The sequence below is a fragment of the Nannospalax galili genome, unplaced genomic scaffold (assembly GCF_000622305.1).
Source record: "Nannospalax galili isolate Female #2095 unplaced genomic scaffold, S.galili_v1.0 scaffold215, whole genome shotgun sequence".
In the NCBI taxonomy this organism is placed as follows: Eukaryota; Metazoa; Chordata; class Mammalia; order Rodentia; family Spalacidae; genus Nannospalax; species Nannospalax galili.
In genome coordinates this window covers 5,768,184-5,792,088 of record NW_008338533.1, presented here as the reverse complement: position 1 = coordinate 5,792,088, position 23,905 = coordinate 5,768,184, and the positions used below count along the sequence as shown (strand labels likewise).

Here is a 23,905-nt window from a genome sequence, read left to right as displayed (position 1 = left end):
ACATCTTTATTTCCTCACTACTACACGTTAAATAATATTTTGACCTGAGTTGATTGGTTTATCTGTATTCCATTGCTTTTGTCCATTTGGGTAAAAACATATTTGTTCATTTTTATTCCTGTTTTACCATCACCTAATTTGGTTTTCAAGCATCCTTATTATTGGTAAATAATCTGAGTCTTTTCTTCTTCAAAATACTTTCTGACGTCTCGGTCTCCTTGCATTGTGCTCCCACTGTTGCTTCATTTCCATTCACCGCTCCTGTCTCTGATTTTCACCTTTGCTGCCTTCCTTCTTTTTTTTCTTTTACTATTTCCCCCTCTACCCTAAACCACGTCTAATTTTCACAGCATCGTGTACCATCTGATGTCACTGCTGTAACCATGTAATCCTGAGTGGTTCTGAAGCCTGAGTCCTCCAGGGCATGCTACACACTGAGATCACCAAAGGAAACCAACAGATGTGCAAATGCATCCCAGAGACATAAGAAATATGACGGATAACTTTGCCAAAAGTTCATACCTCTTCACCTATGGAATCAAGGCTATGGAAACAGATGCAGTATCAGCGAATATTTCAAAAAACAATGATCAGTGGCCTCCAAAGGATATAAATACACAAATGAATTTAATCTATGATCTGAAGAGGACAGTCAGCAAAACAGAAGCGGAAAATCGAAAACATGAATAAAAATTCATCAAGGAAATTGGAATTTTGAAAAAATATCTCTGAAATATTGGAAATGAAGAACTCATGAACCAAGATTTAAAACAGAAACCACATGTCAGGGACTGAGTGATGTCCAGTGATTAAGAGCACTGGCTGCTTAGAGAGAGGGCTCAGTGGTTAAAGCACTGGCTGCTCTTGCAGAGGACCTGGGTTTTGTTCCCAGCACCTACATGATGACTAACAACCATCTGGAATTTCAGTTCGAGGGGATCTGATGCCCTCTTCTAGCCTCTCTGGGCATTGCATGCATGTGGTACACTTATATACAGGCAGGCAACACACTCATACACATAAAATATTAAAAATAACAGATATTTGAATGGTATTAGAGCTCTCATCAGGAACCCTAACAAGCCCTGAGGAAAAGAACAACCAAGATTGCTGAACCTGGACAAACCATCATAACATTTGAGTAGGGTCATCACAAGACAAGCTGAAGCTCAGATAATTCATGTCCAATGACCAAGTCAGCAGCACAGAAAATAGTTAGAGGGCTGCTTTACACAGAGGAGGAAGACAGACGCAGCGGGACACAGGAAAATGAGTCCCACCATAGGAAGGCATGAACAAAGGAGAGGGGAGAAGGAAGCCATCACGTCCAAACCATCCACCCGTAATAACAGGGAAGAAAGACAAGAACAGTCAATAAGCCAACCATCCAGAAATACAGTAAAATCACAGGAATCAGTAAACATTTCTCCACAGTAACCTTCAATGTAGATGACTTCAGTTAACCAACAAAGAAACCCACAGTGTCTGACTGTATGAACAAACTCTACCTCATTCTTTGAAGGGTCATGGTATTAAACTGACTCCTAATGATTTATCTCTGTACCTGTAGATTAGCACATTTTTCAGCCAGAGAAGCTTATTTCTGCAGAAGACTGTGATTAACACAGAGACACACATGGGTCAAGGCACAGAGAATAAAAGGGGTGGCTCAGTGTTCTGTCTCTGCCAAGGAGTTAGATGCTCTTGTAACCACTGGGAACCAGAGTCGGTTTTCTTTAAGAATGTGGATTCTGGGGGCTCAGTGGTTAAGAACACTGGCTGTTCGTGCAGAAGATGGGGTTCAAACCCCAGTACTCAGACAGCAGCTAATAATTGGCCATAACTCCAGTTCTGGGGCTTCAATGCCCTCTTCTGACCTCTGCAGGCATTGCACGACCCAGGTGCACTTATATATATGTGGGCAATCCAGGCATACACATAAAAATAATAGATAAACTATTTTTTTAAAGAATATGGATCCTAGTTGGTCTACCATCCTCCAGGAGATGGCCCCATGCCAACAGTATACAATCAACACAAATTGGACTTGATGGACTTTTTTTAAATGTGGACACCAAGTTGTGGGGAAAGGAAGTGGGTGGATATGGGTGGAGCTTGGGGAAGGAGGGTAAATATGATCCAAATGCATTATACGGGATTATTAAAGAATTAATTTTAAAATACGGTTAATTTAAAAAATATCTGTCTTTGTTTCAAAAAGAAAAAAAAATAAAAACATACCTTAGAGGAAAAGACACTGATAGACTCAAGAGTGGAGGTGGGAAACAAGCTTCCGTGGAGATTCGATTTCAACCAAACTCAGAGTAAAGAAATCGTACACACTATCCGAAGGCATGGAGCCCCAATGTCATAAAATTATTGTCAGAAAATGTCTGATTCTGATACAATAATACTAGACTTCAGGGTTCCGTTCTCATGTTTAGATAGGCCATCCAAATCAAGATTCAGCAAGGACGGACCAGGGAGATAGCGTAGCAGATAAAGGCGTTGCCATCAAGCCTGTCAACTACAGCTTGGTTACTGGGACTCACATGATGAAAGGAGAGACTGACTCTTGTAAATAGTCCTCTGACCTCCAGATATGCACCATTACCCAGGTGTGCATGTGTACATGCACACACAAACAAATGTAATAAAAATAAAAACCAACAAAGAAAATTGAGAATGAAACTTCCCTACAGATCAGATGGACTAACCAGTAATACCTACAGATCAGACGGACTAATCAATAATACCTACAGATCAGACGGACTAACTAATACCTACAGATCAGACGGACTAATCAATAATACCTACAGATCAGATGGACTAACCAATAATACCTACAGATCAGACGGACTAATCAATAATACCTACAGATCAGATGGACTAACTAATACCTACAGATCAGACGGACTAATCAATAATACCTACAGATCAGATGGACTAACCAATAATACCTACAGATCAGACGGACTAATCAATAATACCTACAGATCAGATGGACTAACTAATACCTACAGATCAGATGGACTAACCAATAATACCTACAGATCAGATGGACTAATCAATACCTACAGATCAGATGGACTAACCAATAATACCTACAGATCAGACGGACTAACCAATAATACCTACAGATCAGACAGACTAACCAATACCTACAGATCAGACGGACTAATCAATACCTAAAGATCAGACGGACTAATCAATAATACCTACAGATCAGACGGACTAACCAATACCTACAGATCAGATGGACTAACCAATACCTACAGATCAGATGGACTAATCAATAATACCTACAGATCAGACGGACTAACCAATAATACCTACAGATCAGACGGACTAATCAATAATACCTACAGATCAGACGGACTAATCAATAATACCTACAGATCAGATGGACTAACCAATACCTACAGATATTCATTCAACAGAAACGGAGTACATATTCTTTACAGCAGCCCAAGGAACATTCCAAAAAACAGACCACATTCCAGATCACAAAGTAAGTCTTAACCAATGCAAAAGAACCAGAATGTGTTCTCACAATTAACCAGATCTTATACGATGAAATTAAAAATCAGCAATAAGAAAAGCTACAGAGCGCACAGCTCCATGGAGACTGAATATTTTTTGTCTGATATATTATTGAGTGGGTATTGGGTCACTGAATAAATCAGAGATGGAATTTAGAATTTCCTGAACTCAAATGATAGTGAAAAGTCCACACAGCAGAACTCAGCACGGGCGAGGCCGCTCCAGGAAGGAGGTGCAGCTAGGAGTGCTCACACCAACACATGAGAGTGATCTCAAATAGACCACTGCTGCATTCAAGGTGCCAGAATAACAGGAATAAACCAAACCCTCAATCAGGAGATGGAAAATAATAACAGTTGGGATAGAAGTTAAGAAAGTGGATCCTATAAAAACAGTCAATGAGTTAAACACAAAGTTGTTTCTTTGAAAAGATAATAAGATTGGAAAACTCCTATTCAAGCTCTATCCAAATGGGAAGGAAAATGCAAATTAATAAAATTAAAGATGGAAAGGGGGCATTACAACAGATTCCAGAGGATCCTGTGACAGTGCTGTGAAAACCGGAATTAGAAGAAAATTGGATTAATCTAGAAGAAATGGATAAAATTCTAGATACATATGACTTACTGAAATTAAACTTAAAAGCATCAACAAATAGATCCACAGCAAGCAAAAAACTGAAGCAGCAATAAAATTCTCCCAATATGAAAAGCCCAGGACCAGACAGGTTGCTGATTAATTATGCAAAATCATTAAGGACGTGCTAACACCAATCCTCCTCAAACTGTTCCATAAAACAGGAAAGCGAGGCTTACTGTCAAATCCTTCTACAAAGTCAGTGCTGCCCTAATACAAAAAGAAGATAAAGACAGGGCTGGAGAGATGGCTCAGTGGTTAAGAGCACCGGCTGCTGTTACAGAGGACCCAGGTTCAATTCCCAGCACCCACATGGTGACTAACAACCATCTGTAACTCCAGTTCCAGAGGATCTGTCACCTTCTTCAACCTCTGCGAACACTGCATGACACAGATGCACTAACACACATGCAGGCAATACACTCATACACATAAAATAAAAGCCATAAATTGTAAAAAAAGAAGACAAATACAACACCAGAAAGAGAAAACTGTAGACCAAGTTCCCTGATGAACATAGATGTGAAAGTTCTCAATAAAACTCTTGAAAATCCTATTCAAAACCACATTAAGAAAAATCACACACCATGACCAAGTTTGTTTTATCAGAAGGAGGCAAGTTTGGCTCAATTTAAGCAAAACCAAAAACATAACACAACATACAAAGGGACGTCAGACAGAAATCACAGGATTATCCCCATAAGTACAGAAAAGTATTGTTTCAAAGTTCTACATGCCTTCATGTTAAACACCATGAGGAACCCAGGGATGTAAGGGCTATATCCCAGCATACTAAAATCTATATACGGCAGACTTATAGGCACCATACACCTTCTGAATCCACCAGAATACAGAGTGAACATCTGTAGGAAAATAAATGTAATTATAGAATATTAAGTGTGGTGGAAGTCATTGCATCAGTTATTTTTCTGTTGCTGTGAGAGAAACATCATGAACAATGGAACTTATAAAAGGAAGAGTTTATTTAATTTAAGCTTCCAAAGGGGCATGAGTCCATCATGGTGGGGAGGCATGGTGGTAGACGTGACTGGAGGAGGAGCAGAAGCTAAGCTCTCGCATCTTCAAGCAGGCACAGGAAACAGAGAGTGACTGGAGATCCAGCAAAGCTTAAGAAATCTCTAAGCCCCACCCCCAGGGACGTGCTTCCTCCAGCATGGCCACACCTTCTAAGACCTCCCAAAACAGCACCACCAACCAGGGATGAAATGTTCAAATACTTGGAGTCTATGGGGACATTCTCATTAAAACCACCACAGTCATGAAAGTCAAAGGGGGGCTACACGAGGGCATGAAGAGATCTTAAGGGGGAAGGGAAGGAAGATAAAATGGAACAGAAGATGCAGAAATAAACCCACATGACTATAGTCACCTGATTTTTTACTAACGTGGAGGAAAATGCCAAAAAGACAATTTCTTTAACAGGTGATGCTTTGAAAATGGGACAACCACATGTACACAAAAGAGTTAAATCCTATCTAACACTGTGCTAGTTACTTTTCGGTTGCTGTGATAAAACACCATGACCAAGGCAACTCATAGAAGAAGGAGTTTATATAGATTATGGTTCCAGAGGGAGAGTCTATAATGGGGGGAGGGGGGCATGGCAGCAGGGAGTGGGCATCCAGAGCAGAAAGGTAAGCACTTACATCTTTAAGCAGGCACAGAAGGCAGGGAGACAAGTTGGAAGTGGGAGGAGGCTATGAATTCTCAAAGCCCACCCCCAGGGACGTGCTTCCTCCAGCATGGCCACACCTTCTAAGACCTCCCAAAACAGCACCACCAACCAGGGATGAAATGTTCAAATACTTGGAGTCTATGGGGACATTCTCATTAAAACCACCACAGTCATGAAAGTCAAAGGGGGGCTACACGAGGGCATGAAGAGATCTTAAGGGGGAAGGGAAGGAAGATAAAAAGCAAAGTGCAAAGCATGTGGCATGAAGGAAGCGTGGCGACTCTTCAGAAAGCGGGAGGAGATCAGCCATTGGAGGCTGCAGGTTGTAGGAGGGCAATGGAGAGGACAACAATTAACAACAAATAAAATGGCATATACACGAATGTGTCATAACGGACTCTAAGACCTGTTCTAAACACAAATACGCAGAAGCGAAGAGAATGGGACATTTGTGTCCACGGGGACAGAGGACTTGGAGGACAGTGATCATTGCACAGACTGTCTTCCACGCAGCATTGGAAGCCTCTACTGTAGAAGCTGAGTCTACTCCGACCTATGAATGCTCAGCACCTCCATTCTGAGGGCCAGGCTCTGTGGCAGGCATACAAAGATCAAGTCCCTGGTCTCACGATGGGCCAATGTTGTAGAGAAGAGAGGCACGCATACTCACTGAGCAACGGTGCTGTGATCATTGCTCTAAACTGATGCCTAGTTAGAAAAAAGGAAGAACGAATGAATTTCATTGGAAGTGGGTTACATAGGGTTCACACTGCCGGTGAACTTGCAGGTCCGAAGCAGTATCTTTCTCCGTAAACCTCAGTAGTTTGCATTAGCTCCCTCTTTCAAGATTTTCATCTCCCAGTTGAATGGATAGTTTTGATGATTTACAATTACTGGCTTCTTCCAACCTCTTACTTTTAGTTAAAAATTCATGATATTTTATGATTTAATTTTTTGAGACTATATAGTGTCAATGTTTAAAGATAAGGACCAACTGATTAATTGAAGAGTCTATGAATAATTTAGCTCTGTCTGCAAGAACAAAATGCATTCTTCAAATGGTGAACACCTTTTGGAGATAATTTGTAACACACATTTAAAGACAGAGAAAGAATGACTTAAATGAGAGGTGGGTAATATTTACGGTACAAGTACTGAAAATAGGAAAAAGTGTCTCTTGGTTTTCTCCAAATGGAACTGAGTCAATGTGACATGAGTCAAAATGCAACATGACTTGGCAGGACAATTCTACAACTTACACAGGAGAAAGCATGACGGAGAGTGTGCAAACCCTGCTTTAAAATGAGAACAGGAAGAGTCCATGCCCTGCCAGACACCAAGCCTTATTATAAAACTATAAATCTACTGATGGTGGTATTTACCTAGACAAAGAACTAGACTGCTACAAAACACCCAAAGCCCTTAAGTAGATCGCGTGTCCACACATAATATACGCATCCAGGCTCTCATGCAATAGCTATCACTGAGCACTGATGATGGACTGGGATTTTTCTAGTAGTAAACAGACGAAAACTTCTTTTCTTTGAGACCAGGCATGGGGGTATACACCTGTAACCCTAAACTCAGGTGGGTGAGGCAGGAGGATCTTGAGTTCGAAGTAGTCTGAGCTACATAGTGAGACCCTGTCTCATAAACAATGGCACTAACCACCACCACACCCTCACTACCACACCCTCCTCAACATGCTTTGAGAGAGCACATGAGGCAGGTGCATCGCTGTCATCCAGAGGAAACAAAATGACCTGGTAGTGACTTCTTCACCTACAAAAGTCATTGAAATTGGCTTTGTACCAAATACCACACACAAAACAAATCCCAGTAGATTACAGACGTCAATGGGAAAGAAAAGTTTTAGAAAATACAGACAATATTTCAAGGTACTTGAGATAAATAAACATTTTAATTATCATTGTCTCCATAATTGGGATTGAACACAAACCTTGTACCTGTTAGATAAATGCCCTGCCAAGGAGTTACTTTCCCAGGCAAAATTTTGTGACGGTGCCCAGAGCGGCCTTAACTTGAAACCCTCTTGCCTCAGTCTCCCAAGGAAAATATTTTCTTTAAGAAGAAAATTTTAAAAGGTTCAACTTTGGAAATAAGTAATTCATCCCACAAAAGTCACTGAAAGGAGAAAAAAGGGAACAGGTACAAAATTCCAAAAGGTGCCTGTCCCTCATATGCAACAAAGTCCAGCAATTTAATAGGAAAAGGGCCATAATAAAATATAATGGACATTTCACAGGTAAAGAGGCGTTCACACTGGTAAAATAAGGGAAATTAATCGATCCAAGAGAAATTAATCTATCTTGCTAGTAACTAGGCAAAGTATTACAAATTCAAAACTGTTTTGGGATTCTGCTTTTCAGCTAACAGATTGCCATGAACTTGAATTTTTAAATTCTTTTTATTGTTTGAAAATTTCATGCATGTGTACAGTGTGTTCTGCTCAAATCCACTCCTTAATCCTTCCCCTCCAACTCCTCCTTTATCTGCTGACCACATCTCCCTTTCAATTTCATGAGCATTGTGTTTAAACCACTGAGTCCATGTCCTGCTTCCTGCATGGCATGGGTGTAGGACCATCTACTTAAAATGCACAGTACCAACCATTGATGAAAGTGTAGGGAAAAAAGATGCCTTATATACCTGGGAAGGAGACCATTAAGAGGAGGACTAGGCCTGGAGAGACAGCTCAGCAGGTACGAGAATTTGCTGGTCTTCCAAAGGACCTGAATTTGGGTTCCAGGCACCCCTGTCTGATGGCTCATAGCTATCTGCAACTCCAGCTCCACAAGGATCTGACATCTCTGGCCTCCTCAGGCACCTGTATACCTCACAGACACAGACACAGACACACACAGACACACACAGACACACACACACACACACACACACACACTAAAAGTAAACCTTTAAAACGTACCATGTCAAAAAGACCCCCCCCCAAAAAAAGTACCATGTTTGATAACTTCTATTGAAGGTCAAATCTTAGCACTATGAAAACAAGCGATTCTGTTCCTAGGTAATAGAATGTGCAGAAATTCTATATAGCCATGTACAAAGCATGTATGCGTGTTAACAGAAACAGTCTGTAATGACAGCAGCAAGGATCCAGGGTTCCATCTGCATAGAGCAGCTGTGAGCCAAGGTGTACTCACACAGTAGGCCAGCTGTGCTGAAAGGCGAGCAATGAATTAAATATAAACATGAGCACAGGGATGAATCTTGGTACCATCGAGGGGAAAGATACCTAAAGAGGTCATTGTGTATGTGCATAGAATATATTTCCACAATGCCAAATGCAGTAAAACACATGGAATAGCAGAGTATATGTTTAGCCAATTATTAATATAACAAAACTTTGAAATAATGAATGAAATTCAATCTTTTGTCTACTTTGTTTTCTTTGAGACAGGGTCTCCTATAATCGAGGCTAGCTTTAAACTCACTATGTAGTCAGAGATGACCTTGAACTCCTAATTTTCCTGCCTCCACTTCTCTTGTGCCCAGATTGGAAGCATGATAGCCATGTGGGCTACAATTGCTCCAGTCTTCCTAGTGCTGGGATAACAGGCATGTACCAGCTCTCCTGCCTTTTCATTTTCTTGATAAATGATGACTTCTTCCTGGGAGGCAGGGAATCTATTGACAGGAAGCAGAAGGCATTTTATTTTTCTAGATTTGTTTTTATTTTAAGTGTTGTGTGCATGTGTTTCTGAATGCCACGAGTATGTGCAGGTGCCCAAGGAAAAGTGGGTATTTCTTTTTTCCCCTCAATTTCACCTTTCTTTCTAAAAGATGGGCACGCTCTTTGGAACCTCACAGTGATTCTTTTGCTTCCCTCTGATCATGGCATGACTGAATCCATAACCATCTTCTACTGGTCACTTTACCTGGTTGGTTTGGATTGGTTCCTCCTGTGGCCCCTTCACTTCTTACTCTGCCCTTGACTTATGTCTGTCATTTTAGACAGTTTAGTGCTTTATTTATTTTTTGAGGGTTTCTGATAATGCTACATTTAGTTTGTCTCACCAGATTCGAGCCAGGGGAACAGGATAAAGTGAGAGATACGTGGAAAGTTATTTGGAGAGCTGTTACTTTTATTAGAGGGGTTGAGGGTAAATTTAATGTCACTGAGTAATACCATTAAAAGACACAACTAGGGGCTGGAGAGATGGCTCAGAGGGTAAGCACTTTTGTTACTCCTGTAGAGGACCCAGGTTCGATTTCTAGCACCCACATGGCTAACAACTTTATGTAACTCCAGTTCCAGGAGATCCAGTGCCCACTTTTTGCTTACACACAGACATTGCCTGTCCATGGTGCACTTACATGCACACAGGTGAAACACTCATACACATAAAATAAAAATAAATAAAAACTTTAAATCACAAAGACACAACTAAATCAAGAGATTTATACAGATCAGAGATGTATGTTAAAATGACTTTCTTTGTCCACTGTCAACATACCTGGTAGAGCTACTGGTAGTGCCTTGTAATCTTATGTGAAAGAGAGGGAGTTGTGAAATCAATGGAAGATGATGCAATTGTCTCTCAAAACTCATGATTAATGATGGATCATTGCCTAGTAGCATAGCAAGAAAATTTATGCAAAAAAGGATTAAAAATGGGCAATGTCATGTAAATCATCATCCAGACTGAATTTCACAAGGTTTAAGAGATTAAAACATGGGCCAAATCCAAGAATTCTTGAAAAGTGTTGATGCTAAATGTGGGGATGTCATTTGCTTTTCAGAAATAAGATGTCCAAAGCACAGCCTAATGCTGAGGAGATTTTATCATTTGTTACATGTTATCAGGTCATTTGTGGTTACCCAAAACATAGTATGTTCCAGAATTTGATGATGAAAACTGATTCACAGATCTAGGTTTAATTGCCCATCTAAGTGACTTCAGTGTGAGTCTTCAATGTGAAAACCAACTGAACAACAGTGTTTCAAATCCTACCAATGTTCCAAACGAAACTGTAATTATGACAGACTACAATAATGGCAAACAGTTTGATGTACTGTGATAAACTGGCCAAATGCAGTCTTGCGAACAGTCAAAAGTATGAAGCCTTGCTTCATAAAAACGTGATACACAAACTGAAAGACTGGTTTCAATATTTCTGTAAAAAACTCAGTATTTTTGATATATTGTGGCTTGATGTTCACTCTAAATGGTCTAATCACCAAACTTCAAATGAAATGCACAGGGCTTCAACCTCATATTCAGCTAAAAGAAATATCTGATGATGTCTTTCTCCCCAAGTTCTCAAGGAACTGTGTTCTCGGGGTCAAACACCCCTCACTTAACAATCATGCTATATTCATGCCATTACTTTCTGGCGGCACCTACATTTATGAGCAACTATTTTCAACAATGAAGCATGCTGGGAGTAAAATTAGAGCCCATATCTCTGTAGACCGCCATGAGGGCACACTGAGAATTGCAGCTGCTTCCCCAACCCAGACGTCAGTGCGCTAGCTTTCCATATACAAAGTCAAATAACCCACTGGTTTTACGCTTCTATAATAAGAAAACAATTAGTTTTATTACTTAGATAATCTCATATCTCTATTAGTGGTGACAGACTTGAGACCTGCTCAACAGTTTTCAAAGCTCCCCCAGTGGGCTCCACATAGGGAGGACGGCCATGTCTGTACTGCTTTGCTTCTCTGTACTGATGCATATCACAAAACTCACACAGGCCATTTTACTTGCTTATCAACTTTCACTAGTGTTTGTTTACTTAATGTGTGACCCAGGGGTAGTCAAAAAGTTGGATACACCTGTTTTGAAAGTTCATGTTCAATTCAAACAAACAAGCGAACAACAACAAAAATAACAAGAAAAAACAACAAAAAGATAATTATACATGAAGTTTAAATACTGCTGTAATTGATAGCTTTAAAAATCAACTACAATGAGTCTACGATGACCATAAATCAATGCATAGGGACTCATTCTTGTCTACTATGATCTCTTCAGATAAAGAAAATACAGAGTGGTTAAGTTAGAATTGATCCACCCATACCTTGAGCCTTGACTTACTAGGTCCTGCCCACCCTCCAGGACTGTAATTCCTCACTCTGTGTGAATGTTTTACCATTTCACCCTGTTTTAAATTCATTCAGAGAAGCTCCTTCTGCTTGTAATTCCTTCTTTTCTTCTTTTTAAATTTTAAATCCTTTTTTGATTCTTTGAAAATTTCATGCATGTATACAATGTATCTTGATCTTTGCATTCAACGCCTCCAGCCACTCCAGAATCTATCCCCCATCATAACCCCTTCATAAACTCATGCCGTTCTTTTCAAATTCTTTTAAAAAAGCTGTTTTTGTGGGGCTGGAGAGATGGCTCAGCTCACTGACTGTTCTTGCAGAAGACCGGGGTTCGAATCCCAGCAGCCACATGACAGCTAACAACTATCCTTAACTCCAGTTCTAGGGGATCCAACAGCCTTTTCTGACCTCTGCGGGCATTGCATGACATGGGTGCACTTACCTACATGCAGGCAATACATGCACATAAAAAAATAAAAATAATTAATAACATTTAAAAAAAATTGTTTTGCTTTTTTAAAATTTTATTTTATGTGTGTGCATGTACTGTGTGCATGTGTACTAGTGTACCTATGTCCTGCAGTGTCCACAGGGGACAGAAAAGATGTCAGATCTCCTGGAACTGGAGTTATGGATGGTTGTTAGCCACCATGTGGGTGCTGGGATTCAAACTCGAGTCTTCTGCAAGAGCAGCCAGTGCTCATAACTACTGAGCCATCTCTCCAACTCCTTAAATTACATTTTAACCCACTGAGTCTAATGAGTGCTGTCTGTATGCACACGCGTGTAGACTCATCCACTGGGCATGGGGAGCCTACATGCACACACATGTAGACCCATCCACTCGGCATGGGGAGCCTACGCTCAGCTACACTCCAAAAGGAAAACGATTCTCCCTCCGCCGCAGCTGTGAACTAAGTACTGTTGTAATTTCTTCTGAATATCTCTCCGGGGAGCCACGGCTGTGGCAGGCCCATCCCACACTACCCTTGCATACATTTCTTCCTGAACATCCCCACTGACAAAATATGGGAATGTCGGGTTTTTGACCATTACTGTTTTTTGTTTATCAGCTGTGGCTTAAGCCTGACACTCTTTCAGGTATCAGCCCGAGTTCTGAATGGCGAAATGGCACGTAAGGTAATCTCTTCAAGTTTGATTATAAATGAGATAATAGCATGTGGCACACAGGACTGTTGAAGGGATTTAGTAAGATTATGCTTGTGAAGGACTTCATTATTATAGTTTCTGGCACACAACAAATTCTTGTAAATCTCACTCATAACAAATGAGACCATTCTGCAGGTACCTGGCCCCTCTCTACTCTTTAAAATAAGAACTTTATTGTCTATTCGTTTGTGATCTGCTTCTGGAGTCTGTTCTCTCCTTCTACCATGTGGGTCCTGGGGATAGAACTCAGGTCATCCAGCATCGTGCCAAGCCCCTTTAACCACAAAACCATCTCACTGGCCCCAGTACCCACTCTTACTGTTTCTCTAGAAATTTCCTTGCAAGATTTTGGTCTTTGTTCAAGACTTAAGTGTCCACTATTCCATTTGTATCCAAAGCCTGTGAGGGCCTTTTGTTTGATATGATTTAGTGTTATTATAACAGTAGACAGCTTTAAAAACGAGAGAGACCCAGCTGACTATGACCTCAGAGGGCAGCGCATCAGTGAGCACTGCATTACCCTCTTCTAGATTGTTCCCTATAACATACTCAGGTTTCTCCCAGCAGTCCTTGATCAGTCTCATATCTTCATAGCGAGGAAAATGATCATATTATGTGTAATTTTGGTCTCTTTGTAAAAATAAAAAAAAATTAAAATATACATCGGCAGGAAAGCTTTCGATAGCTCAAACTCCTGTTCTCAAATCCCATCTCTTAGAAGTGAAAGAAATGACGACTTCTAGTTTAAGATTTCAAATCCCAGAAACAAGCACCTTTCAAGAGTAAAACCTACTCCATTATCTCCTAAGTAGAAAGCAGTTAGAATCTGTCAATCACAGCACAAAACTTCCACCAGGGAAAAGCATTCTAGAACATAAAGCCAGGCATTGATATAAATCAAATGAGAGGTGGCTCTCTCAGGCAGGCCCTTTTCCCATCATGCCCTGTGCCCTGCCCTGGCTAAGGGGTAGCCAGGGCTGAAAGAGCCCACACTGCCAGCCCAACCTTCTGTGATATCACACCACAAGAGGCGCACCCTCTCTGTTTGCCCCTCGGTCTCCTGTCTCTCTCCGCCAGGCCTGCTCAATTCCGTTACTTGCTTTGCAGTAGAGACTGTGGATATCGCCTTGCAGAAAGACCTGTAAATTTCCACCCTCCCTGATTCTCCTATCCCATTCCCACTCCAATGACATCACCTTAGTTCCACAACAAATCTGATTTTCTGAGGATTTTGTTTTTATATGTATGAGTGTTGACCTGCATGTACATATGAGTACCGTTTACATACTTTGTGCCCACAGAGGGTAAAAGAGGGTATTGGATCGCTTGGAACTGGAGTTACAGACAGTTGTGACCTGACATGTGGGTGCTGGGAACTGAACCTGGGTCCTTTGTAAGAACAGCAAATGCTCTTCACCATTGAGCCATCTCTCCAGCTCAGTTTTTAAATCTCTCTCATCACCTTGAACCAGAACCATCTTGGGGCCCAAGCACCCAACGGAACATCTAAAATGTACATGTGTGCATGCTTCATGAGCAAAGCTCCTTGATTGGCACCTTTCTTCTACTAGGTTAGCTGAACAAGAGGAGAATGAAGTGTGTGATGATGCCGGACGCAGGGCCTTCTGTCCTGTCTTGCTTTCATTATTCACAGTCAGTCTTTCTAAGCACAACACACTGTACTCCAAGCACAAGCCAACCTTTGTGCACACACAGACACATGTATGTACTGACCGTGCATCACAGGCACACATATGTACTCACAATCACTTATAGTGATCTCAGATTTGTTTAAAATTACTATGGGTGGAGCAGGAGCGATGGCTCAGTGGTTAAGAGCACTGGCTGCTCTTGCAGAGGGCCCAGGTTCAGTTCCCAGCACCTACATGGCAACTAACAGCTGTCTGTAACTCCAGTTCCAGAGGAATCAGACACCCTCTCTGACCTCCATGGGGACTGCACAACATGGGTGCACTTACATACACACAGGCCACATACTCATACACATATAAAAATAAAAATAAAATTACTATGGGTGGGGTGGGAGGGATTGCTCAGCAGTTAAGGGTGCTGACTGCTCTTGCAGAGGACCTAGGTTCTGTTACCAGGGCTCCTGTGGCAGCCCACAACAGTCTGCAGCTCTGGTTTCAGGGGATCCATCACCCTCTTCTGGCCTCTATGGGCACTGCACATGTGTAGTGCACTTACATACAAGTAGGCAAAACACTCATAAAATACGAATAAGAAACAATAATTGTTTAAAATTACTATAGACGATGGGAGGGATGTGGTCTAAGACCATTAACAAAGAAGGAAGCTGAAATGATCACAGGCACGGAAACCTGGAGAGAGCTACAAGTCTAAGAGGAGTGCCAGGTTGGGCAAAGCTGAGGCTGGCCGGTGGCCTGCTGCCATCAGCGTGGACTCCGCTCCGGGCTGCTCGCTGCCTGCTTCCAGCAGCAGCACTGAACATGCAGCAGGGTGAACATGGAATCCTAACAGCTGCATGCTGCCGGAGGAAAACACGAATCCTAATAGCAGCATGTCTGCTGGAGAAAGTGGACCAGCATCATTCCTGGGGCTGCTGACCAGAACGCTGAGAGGCCTAAGAACCAGCTGGAGCCAGGAGGCCTAATGCAGGCTGGGCAAGTTCCTGAGAGCAATGCTCAAAACCTTGTTTCTTTCCGAGAAAGCCACAGAGGTTCCTGCACAATTCCCCACCCCTGCCTACTAAGTTCACTCAGTTATTCTCTGGCTGCCTCGTCCTCCATATTTCCTGTTCCTGAAAGGACGCGGTGATGAATAGGAACTGAAGCCCATGTGCTTTTACATTAAAAGAACCCTATCCAAGTCTGGCTTCTAGAAACAGATTCTACCAAGCACACTGTATGGACTGCCATTTCGTGTTGTGCTTTGAATAGGGAGGAGCAGGACAGGGAAGAGAAGGGGCCAGGCAATGAGGTGGCTGCAGCCCAGCCTATGGGGGAGGCTTCAGGCCAATTGCACAAACTGTGGAGTGCAGGCTCTCTGGGTTTGTGCTGATCCTGCCATTCCCGCCATGGCTCTTAAGGATCCGCTGAGGGCTTCTGCCTCTGCATCAGTCAACAAAGTGGGTCTTGTGAGAAATAGCCAAAGGTAGAGTATGTTGGGGCAGGGTAGCCCATCAACTCCAGAAGGGCAAAGAGCCCCAGTAAAGGTGTTGAGGGGAGCCTGGGCTCATAGCAGACAATGTCCACCTCACACCCTTCAGTTACTCACAGAACAGAAACTGAGTCTAAGCATGGTGATCAGTCTTTCACAAATAAGAACTGGGGAAAAATCCAAGTCTCTTCTGACTTTTAGGATCGCCAACATTTTCTTTTCTTTTCTTTGAGACAGGGTCTTACTATGTAGGCCCAGCTGACCTGGAACTCACTATATAGAGCGGGTTGGCCTCAAACACATAGTGATCAGTCGGCTTATGCCTCTCCAGTGTTGGGATTAAGGGCATGCATGACTATACACAATTTCTTTTAATGTTTTTCAATCAACTCCCTCATCTGCACATTCATAATGCCATGAAGATCATCTGGTGTGGACGCCCAGTGAGAGAAGGCATGGCCTAGACTAAACGGACCTCTACTCGGCCATAATGATGAAGGTATACATGTTTTTTAAAAATGCATCACTAGGGACTGGAGCAGCTCCAACTCCATGTAACACCAGCTCCAGGGGAATTTTCTGACTCTTTTTCTGACCTGTGCAGACAGTTGCACTCACGTGCATAAGCACATGTGCATACACATAATTACAGTGAATCTTAAAATACACACGTAAACATCTGTATGATGAATAAAAACAGGAAATTAAACCCATCGTCACCACAGGTAAAAACAACAGTTGATGCAATATAGCTATTCATTGAGTATTAAATTGTTAAAGTAATTGTGATAGTTTCCAACAAAGGCTTAAAAACATGCATTTGTCTTAAGAAAGCTGAAATTGAGAAAAAAAAATTTTCAAAGACTATCTATCAGTATTCAGAGGCCAGGAAGCCACTGAACTTCATTAGACAGCCTTACACTCACCCCCACCCAATATCTATCCCAGAGAGGACAGCATGGCCCATCTACAGCTTCATTCTTTTTTTTTGTAACGGGTGGGCTGTGGAACAGGTATGATCAGCTGCACACGTACATGCATGTGTGTGGAGCAGGAGGCCACCTCAGCTGCAATTCTCAGAAGAGATTTCCATTGCCTTTGGGACAGGGTCTCTCTGTCCTGGAGCTCACTAATTAGTCTGGATTGACGGGCCAGTGAGCCCAAGGGATCCTGCCATTCTCCAGTGCTGGGGTTACAAGCACACACCAGTATACCAGCCCTTTTTATGTGGATGCTGGGGGTTGGATTCAGGTCTCCATGCTTATACTTTACCAACCGAGCTATCTTTCCATGTCCGTATATTCAATTTTTGCTGCTTCCAGCACTAAAAAAACCCTATTCTGGGTAGTGATTGCAGGTGCTCTTAGCAAAGAGACTGCTGCCTCCACTTGGTTCTTGGCTTCCTCTGTGAAGCCCTAACTGCCACCTATAAAATGTAGAACAGGATATCAGAACACCTACTGAGGAAGCATGAGGAATGCTGGACCACCTCTAGAAACAGCGATGAGTTAATCCCAGCGCCAGTCGATCTCAGACCCTGTGTTCAGTATGATCCGCACACTCTGCAAAATGTGAGGTTCTCAGCAGAATCACAAGACACCACAGTGACTTTGGTGCCACCACAGTGCTGGCCATGAAGCAAACCACAGCTGCCTTCTGACACGATCTGGACCCAGGAGAGCAGACAGCCATGGCAGTGTCTTCAACCTGTGGTGGTTTTCTGCTAATTATGAATTTGGTCTCTTCTAAAAACATGTGTGTAGATGAAGAGGTATCAGTGTGATCTTGCAATGCAAAAGAAATTTCCCAGTCATAAGAACTAGTGATTTAACAGCTTTATTGGAAACATCATGAACATTTAGCAGTAAAAATCCACAGGGATGGTCTCTCTGTCATCTTTTTTTTTATGCTTTGAAGAATTAAAAAAAAAATTTTTACACCCACTTCCCAGGTAGCACTCTCCCATAGCCTCCCTCCCCTCAATAGAGCCCTTATACTCTGATATCCCTCCTACTGTCTGCTGTGTTGTCAGCACACCCAGCCATTCCCCACTGAGTTGTTGGTCAGGGTGGCCCAAGGGACTCCCAGATAGTAACCCAGCATAGAACTGGGAAAATGAACAGTAGACCCCAATCTTATCTAAAGGAATATTGACAACTGATTACTGCTAGATGAGGAACAGCTGACCTTCCTAAAACAGAGCCCTCTAGATAGGCTGAATAGATTCTCTACCATCTTTTATTTGAAAGAAATGAATGACAGGAAAGAAAGTCATCCAGGGTGCTCTGAATTTCATTTTTATCATCTGTAAGAAGGGAAGACTGTCGTTTAAGTTGGAAGCATTTCTTTTCACAAACATGAGGCAATTCTGTAATGAAATTAAAAGGATAAATGAAAACGCAGCAGCAGCACAGACGGGATAAGAATGTCACAAGCCACACTGTTCAGTTTACACATCTGGGGAGCCTTGTTAGAAACAGTCAGAGTGTCTAGCCCTGGGCACAAGCCCACTTCTTCTCTTGGCACCCCAGACCTCTAGACTACCTCTTGGCCCAGATCCCCCCTGCTGCTTCCTGATCTATTGTACCCAGACCAGCCCAATTCTTTAGTCTACTTCCCCAGAGACCTCACAGCCTGCCCCTATTCCCAACTTGCCTTTGCACACCTGAGACCAGCCTTCTTTCCTGGCTGTCCCCCTACATGGTCTCCTTACCACCAACTTCCTAGTGTGTCAGTCAGGCAGACAGACCTGCTCAGTTGGACTCTGACCAGTCTACTACTCAGCAAGAACTTGAAATACCTACCAGTTTGTCTTCCATACCTAAACAAAAAGTAAATAAGCTGCATAACCAATATTAACAGAACCAAAATTAAACAAAAACAGAGTAGAAGTTCCTGCTGAACACGTAACTAACAAAGGACATCCATGTGCCCAGACGGCACTGCAAAAACACAGACAATATGGAAAACCATGGAAATATGTCCCCCCAAAACTGAAGAGTCCTACAGAAGTGCAGAACATTGAGAACCACCCTGTAGAACCCCAGGACACAGAATTTAAAAGAACAATCATAAACATGATCAAAGAACTTCAATAAAACACAGACAACTCAACTCAAAGAGGAAGAGCATAAACTTTTGACCACAGCTTGGGAATATACAGATATGCAGCTTAATGAAATATCAAAAATGACAAAGAACTCAAAAAGCAAATTCACTAAAGAGACTGAAATAGTGAAGAAAACCAAAATGGAAATGAACACGGAACTTAGAAACAACAGGAGAAAGCCTCACAAGTAAAGTGGATGGAAAAGAAATCAGAATATTGAGACTGGAGGATAAAGTTGAAGATCTGGACTCCTTAAGCAAAGGCTATGCAAAATTAAAAAAAAAAAAAACATGAATGGCATACTCAGGAAATGTGGGACAACATGAAACCACCAAATGTATGTATTAAAGGTATACAGGAAGGAGAAGAAATTCAAACCAAAGGCATTGAACATATCTTCAACAGGTTATAGAAGAAAACTTCCCTAAATTAAGGAAAGATATATCTATAGAGAGTCAAGAAGCAGAGATAACTCCATTAAGATATGATCAGAACAGGAAGTCCCCACAACATATCAGAGTAAAAACATTAAATGGACAAAACAAAGAGCAGGTTCTGAAAGCTGCTAGAGAAAAACAACAAATTACTATAAAGAAAACCCATCAGAATTACAGCTGACTTTTCAATGCAAACTATGAAAGCCAGAAAAACATGGAACAAAATAATACCAGTTCTAAACAACCATAGATGCCAACCCTGAATACTTTATCCAGCAAAACTATCTATCAAGGTCAAAGGGGAACAGAAAGTTTTCCATGACACAAATAGACTGAAAGAATCCATGTCTTCCAAACCAGCACTACAGAAAATACTTGAAGCAATACAAAGGACCAAAGAAAGGAATAAGTAGCCCAAGAGGCTACAGAAAGAAAATCAAAAGGTATAATAAGAGAAACATAAAATAGGGCCACAAACACAAAGAAATTTAAATGACAGTATACAATGCACACCTTTCAATAATAACACTAAATATCAATGGCCTCGACTCCTCAGTCAAAAGACACAGACTGGTGCAATGGAACAAGAAAGAAAACCCATCTTTTTGTTGTCTTCAAGAAACTCATCTCACCTTCAAGGATAAACACTATCTTAGGGTGAAAGTATAGAAAAAAGTATTCAGGGCAAATGGGCCTAAGAAGCCAGCAGGTGTCACAATTAATAACCAAATAGATTATCCACCACCACAACCACATCAGCTTTATTCCAGAGATGCAGGGATGGTTCAACATACGTAAGTCAATAAATGCAATAAAACATATAAATGCATTCAAAGACAAAAACCACATGGTCATCTCAATATATGCAGAGAAGGCATCTGACAACATCCACCATGCATTCATGTTAAAAGTCATAGAAGTCATTGGTCTGGAGGGAACATACATGAACAGAATCAAAACTAAATACAACAAAAACCCACAACCGACATCATCCTAAATGGAGAAAAACTGGAAGCATTCCCATTAAAATCAGGAACCAGAGTGGTATGTCCAGTATCTCTACTCCTTTTCAATATAGTGGTTGCAACTCTTGCAAGAACAATAAGAAAAGAGAAGGAAATTAAAGGAGTACCAACTGGAAAAGAAGAGGTCAAATTATCCCTATTTGCAGATGATATTATACATAAGAGATCCCAAAAATTACACAGGAAAGCTGTTGGAATTGATTAATACTTTCAGTAATCTGACAGGACACAAAATCAACTTGCAAAAATCAGTAGTCTTTCTATATACCAATAACAAGAAATCAGTAAAAGCACTCGAAACCCTCCCATTCTCAATAGTCTTAAAAAATACAAAACACTTAGGAATAAACCTAACAGAATACATTAAAGATCTCTACAATGACAATTTCAAAACTCTAAGGAAAAAGACAGAGGAAGACACCAGGAGATGGAAATCATGGATTGGTAGAATCAATATTGTGAAAATGACCATCTCACCAAAAGCAATTTATAGATTCAATGCAATCCCAATTAAAATACCCATGACATTCTTAACAGAGCTTCACAAAACCATCCTAAAATTCATATAGAATCACAAAAGACCCAGGATAGCCAAAACAATCTTGGGCAAAATGAAAAATGCTGGGGGCATCACCATACGAGATCTCAGATTATATTACAGAGCTATAGTCATAAAAGCAGTGTGGTACTGGCACAAAAATAGACATGTAGATCAATGGAACACAATAGAAAACCTAAACATGAGTTCATATAATTTCAGCCACCTGATTGTCTACAAAGGCTAAGAACACGCAATGGAGGAAAGACAGCATCTTCAACAAATAGTGCTGGCAAAACTGGATCTCCACCTGCAGAAAAATTAATGACCTTTTCTTTCACTCCACATGAAAGTCAACTCTAAATGGATGAAAGATCTCAATATAAAACCTGAAACTCAGAAACTGCTAGAAGACAACATAGGCAGCACTCTCCAAGATGTAGGCATAGGAAAGTCGTTCTAAATCAGATAGCAGCTGCTCAGTCACTAAGCTCAACAATCGATAAGTGGGACCTCATTAAATTACGAAGTTTCTGTACAGCAAAAGAAACAACTAAGGAAAAGAAGAGGAAACCCACTGAGTGGGAGAAAATCTTCACCAGATACACATCTGACAGAGGATTAATATCCAGAATATACAAAGAACTCATAAAAGAAAGAAATCAGAAAATAAACGGTCCAATAAAAAGACGGGTGACAGACCTAAACAGAGAGTTCTCAACTGAAGAAATAAAAATGGCTAAGAAGCACATTAAAAAGTGCTCAACACCCTTAGTAATTAGAGCACTGCTGATAAAAACCACTTTAAGACTCCACAGTACCCCAGTCAGATTGGCAAAGATCAAGAGAACGAAAGATGGGAAATGTTGGAGAGAATGTGGAGAAGAGGGAACATTCACAGCTGATGGGATGCAAACTTGTGCAACCACTATGGGAAGCAGTGTGGAGAACCCTCAGAACACTAAAAATGAACCTACCATACGATCCAGTGATACCGCTCCTTGGCACATACCCAAAGGACTCATCATACCATAGAGATACCTGGACATCCGTGTTTGTTGCTGCTCTTTTCACAATAGCTAAGAAATGGAAACAACCTAAATGTCCCTCAACTGACAAATGGTTAATGAAAATGTTGTACATTTACATAATGGAGTTCTACTCAGCAGTAGGAGAATAGGAAATTATGGAATTCACAGGTAAATGGATGGAGTGACAGTGTTACAGTAAGTGAAGTAACGCAAACGCAGAGAAGCAGGTGATGCATGTTCTCCCTCATCTGTGGACTGTAGCACCAATCCCTTATACGTGAGAATGTAAATTCTGATGTGACACCAGGAGCCAGGGAAAGGGAAAGGACACATGGAGGTAAAGGACAAGAAACAACCTGAAAGGGGGACAGTGGGGAACAGATGTCACCTGAGGGAGGGGGAAAAGTGGGAGTAACCGGCAGGGAGGAGAGGAGGGAGGGACATGCAGAGACCATGGTGTTGGGGAGGGAGGGAGGTCAGGAGAGGAAGGATGGTGGGAATGGGAGGTACTGGGGGGAAGGGTGGGGATAATGGGGGCACCGTGAGTAGAAAGGGAGGGAGGAGGGAAGACAGATGGGAAAAAGGAGCGGAGATGAGTGAATCTCGGGACGAGGAATCCTAGAGGGAAGAGTGATGCCCTAGAAACCCCGTGAGAAATGCACAGAGTGTCTGAGCAGTAATGCATGTGTGTACCTGGGAGCTGCTTGGAAGGGAACACAGAGCCAGACAGGAGACCTCCCTTAGAGCGAGTGACCAGCCGTACAGCACTCATCAAAGAAGCATCTCTTTGCAACAGATGGAGGCTACCACAGAGTTGCACATCTGGTCAGGCTCAGAGAACACACGTCTGGGAGATGCCCAGTACTAGGTGACACATCTGCAGTCGAATCTCTACAACTACGGCTCATAGAACATAGTGGAATAAGGGGTAGAGAGAGAGCTAATACACCCCTGAACTCTCATCAATGAGGCTTTCATGTACACCAGGGTGTGTTACACACAGAAGGCCTCAACTGGCCAAGTTTTGGAGAATAAGAGACTGCAGAGTGTAGGATGGGACTCCTATATGGAACCTCACCCACCCACGGCTCAGGGACCATTGCGGAAGAGGGGGCAGAAAGATTGTAAGAGCCAGGGCTGGTTCATGAATGTATGAGGTGGAGACTTCCAGGCCACTGGAGGCTTGCTCATGTGAGCCTGCAACAGCAGTGACATCCAGAACAGGACCCACGTCAGCTCAATTAAACAAGGGCCCAAGGGAGAGGTGAGAAATGGGTCGTGGGTCAGCACTAGATTGAGAACTATTTGAGACTGGTTGCTGCTGGGTGAGAGAGAGCATGACTTACATATGACCCCTGGATGGGCCGACCAGACTCCAGTGGACGCATTTACACTGAAGGTCATTTGGGTACAAACACCTGAATGACTAGGACTCAGCATGTAGGCAGAGTGCAGAGGGTTCGGTGGGGGAGGGGGGAGGGAAGG

The 23,905-nt window shown here is 41.9% G+C and overlaps 1 protein-coding gene and 1 pseudogene across 4 annotated transcripts in view; one reads left to right on the top strand and one right to left on the bottom strand.

Annotated features, from left to right (window-relative positions):
• Positions 1-23,905, bottom strand: part of Znf385d (zinc finger protein 385D) — a 997,469-nt gene that overhangs the window by 151,203 nt on the left and 822,361 nt on the right. The gene's annotated exons all lie outside the window — the stretch shown is intronic.
• The window catches only part of LOC103734277, a 120,540-nt pseudogene that overhangs the window by 20,160 nt on the left and 76,475 nt on the right, over positions 1-23,905 (top strand).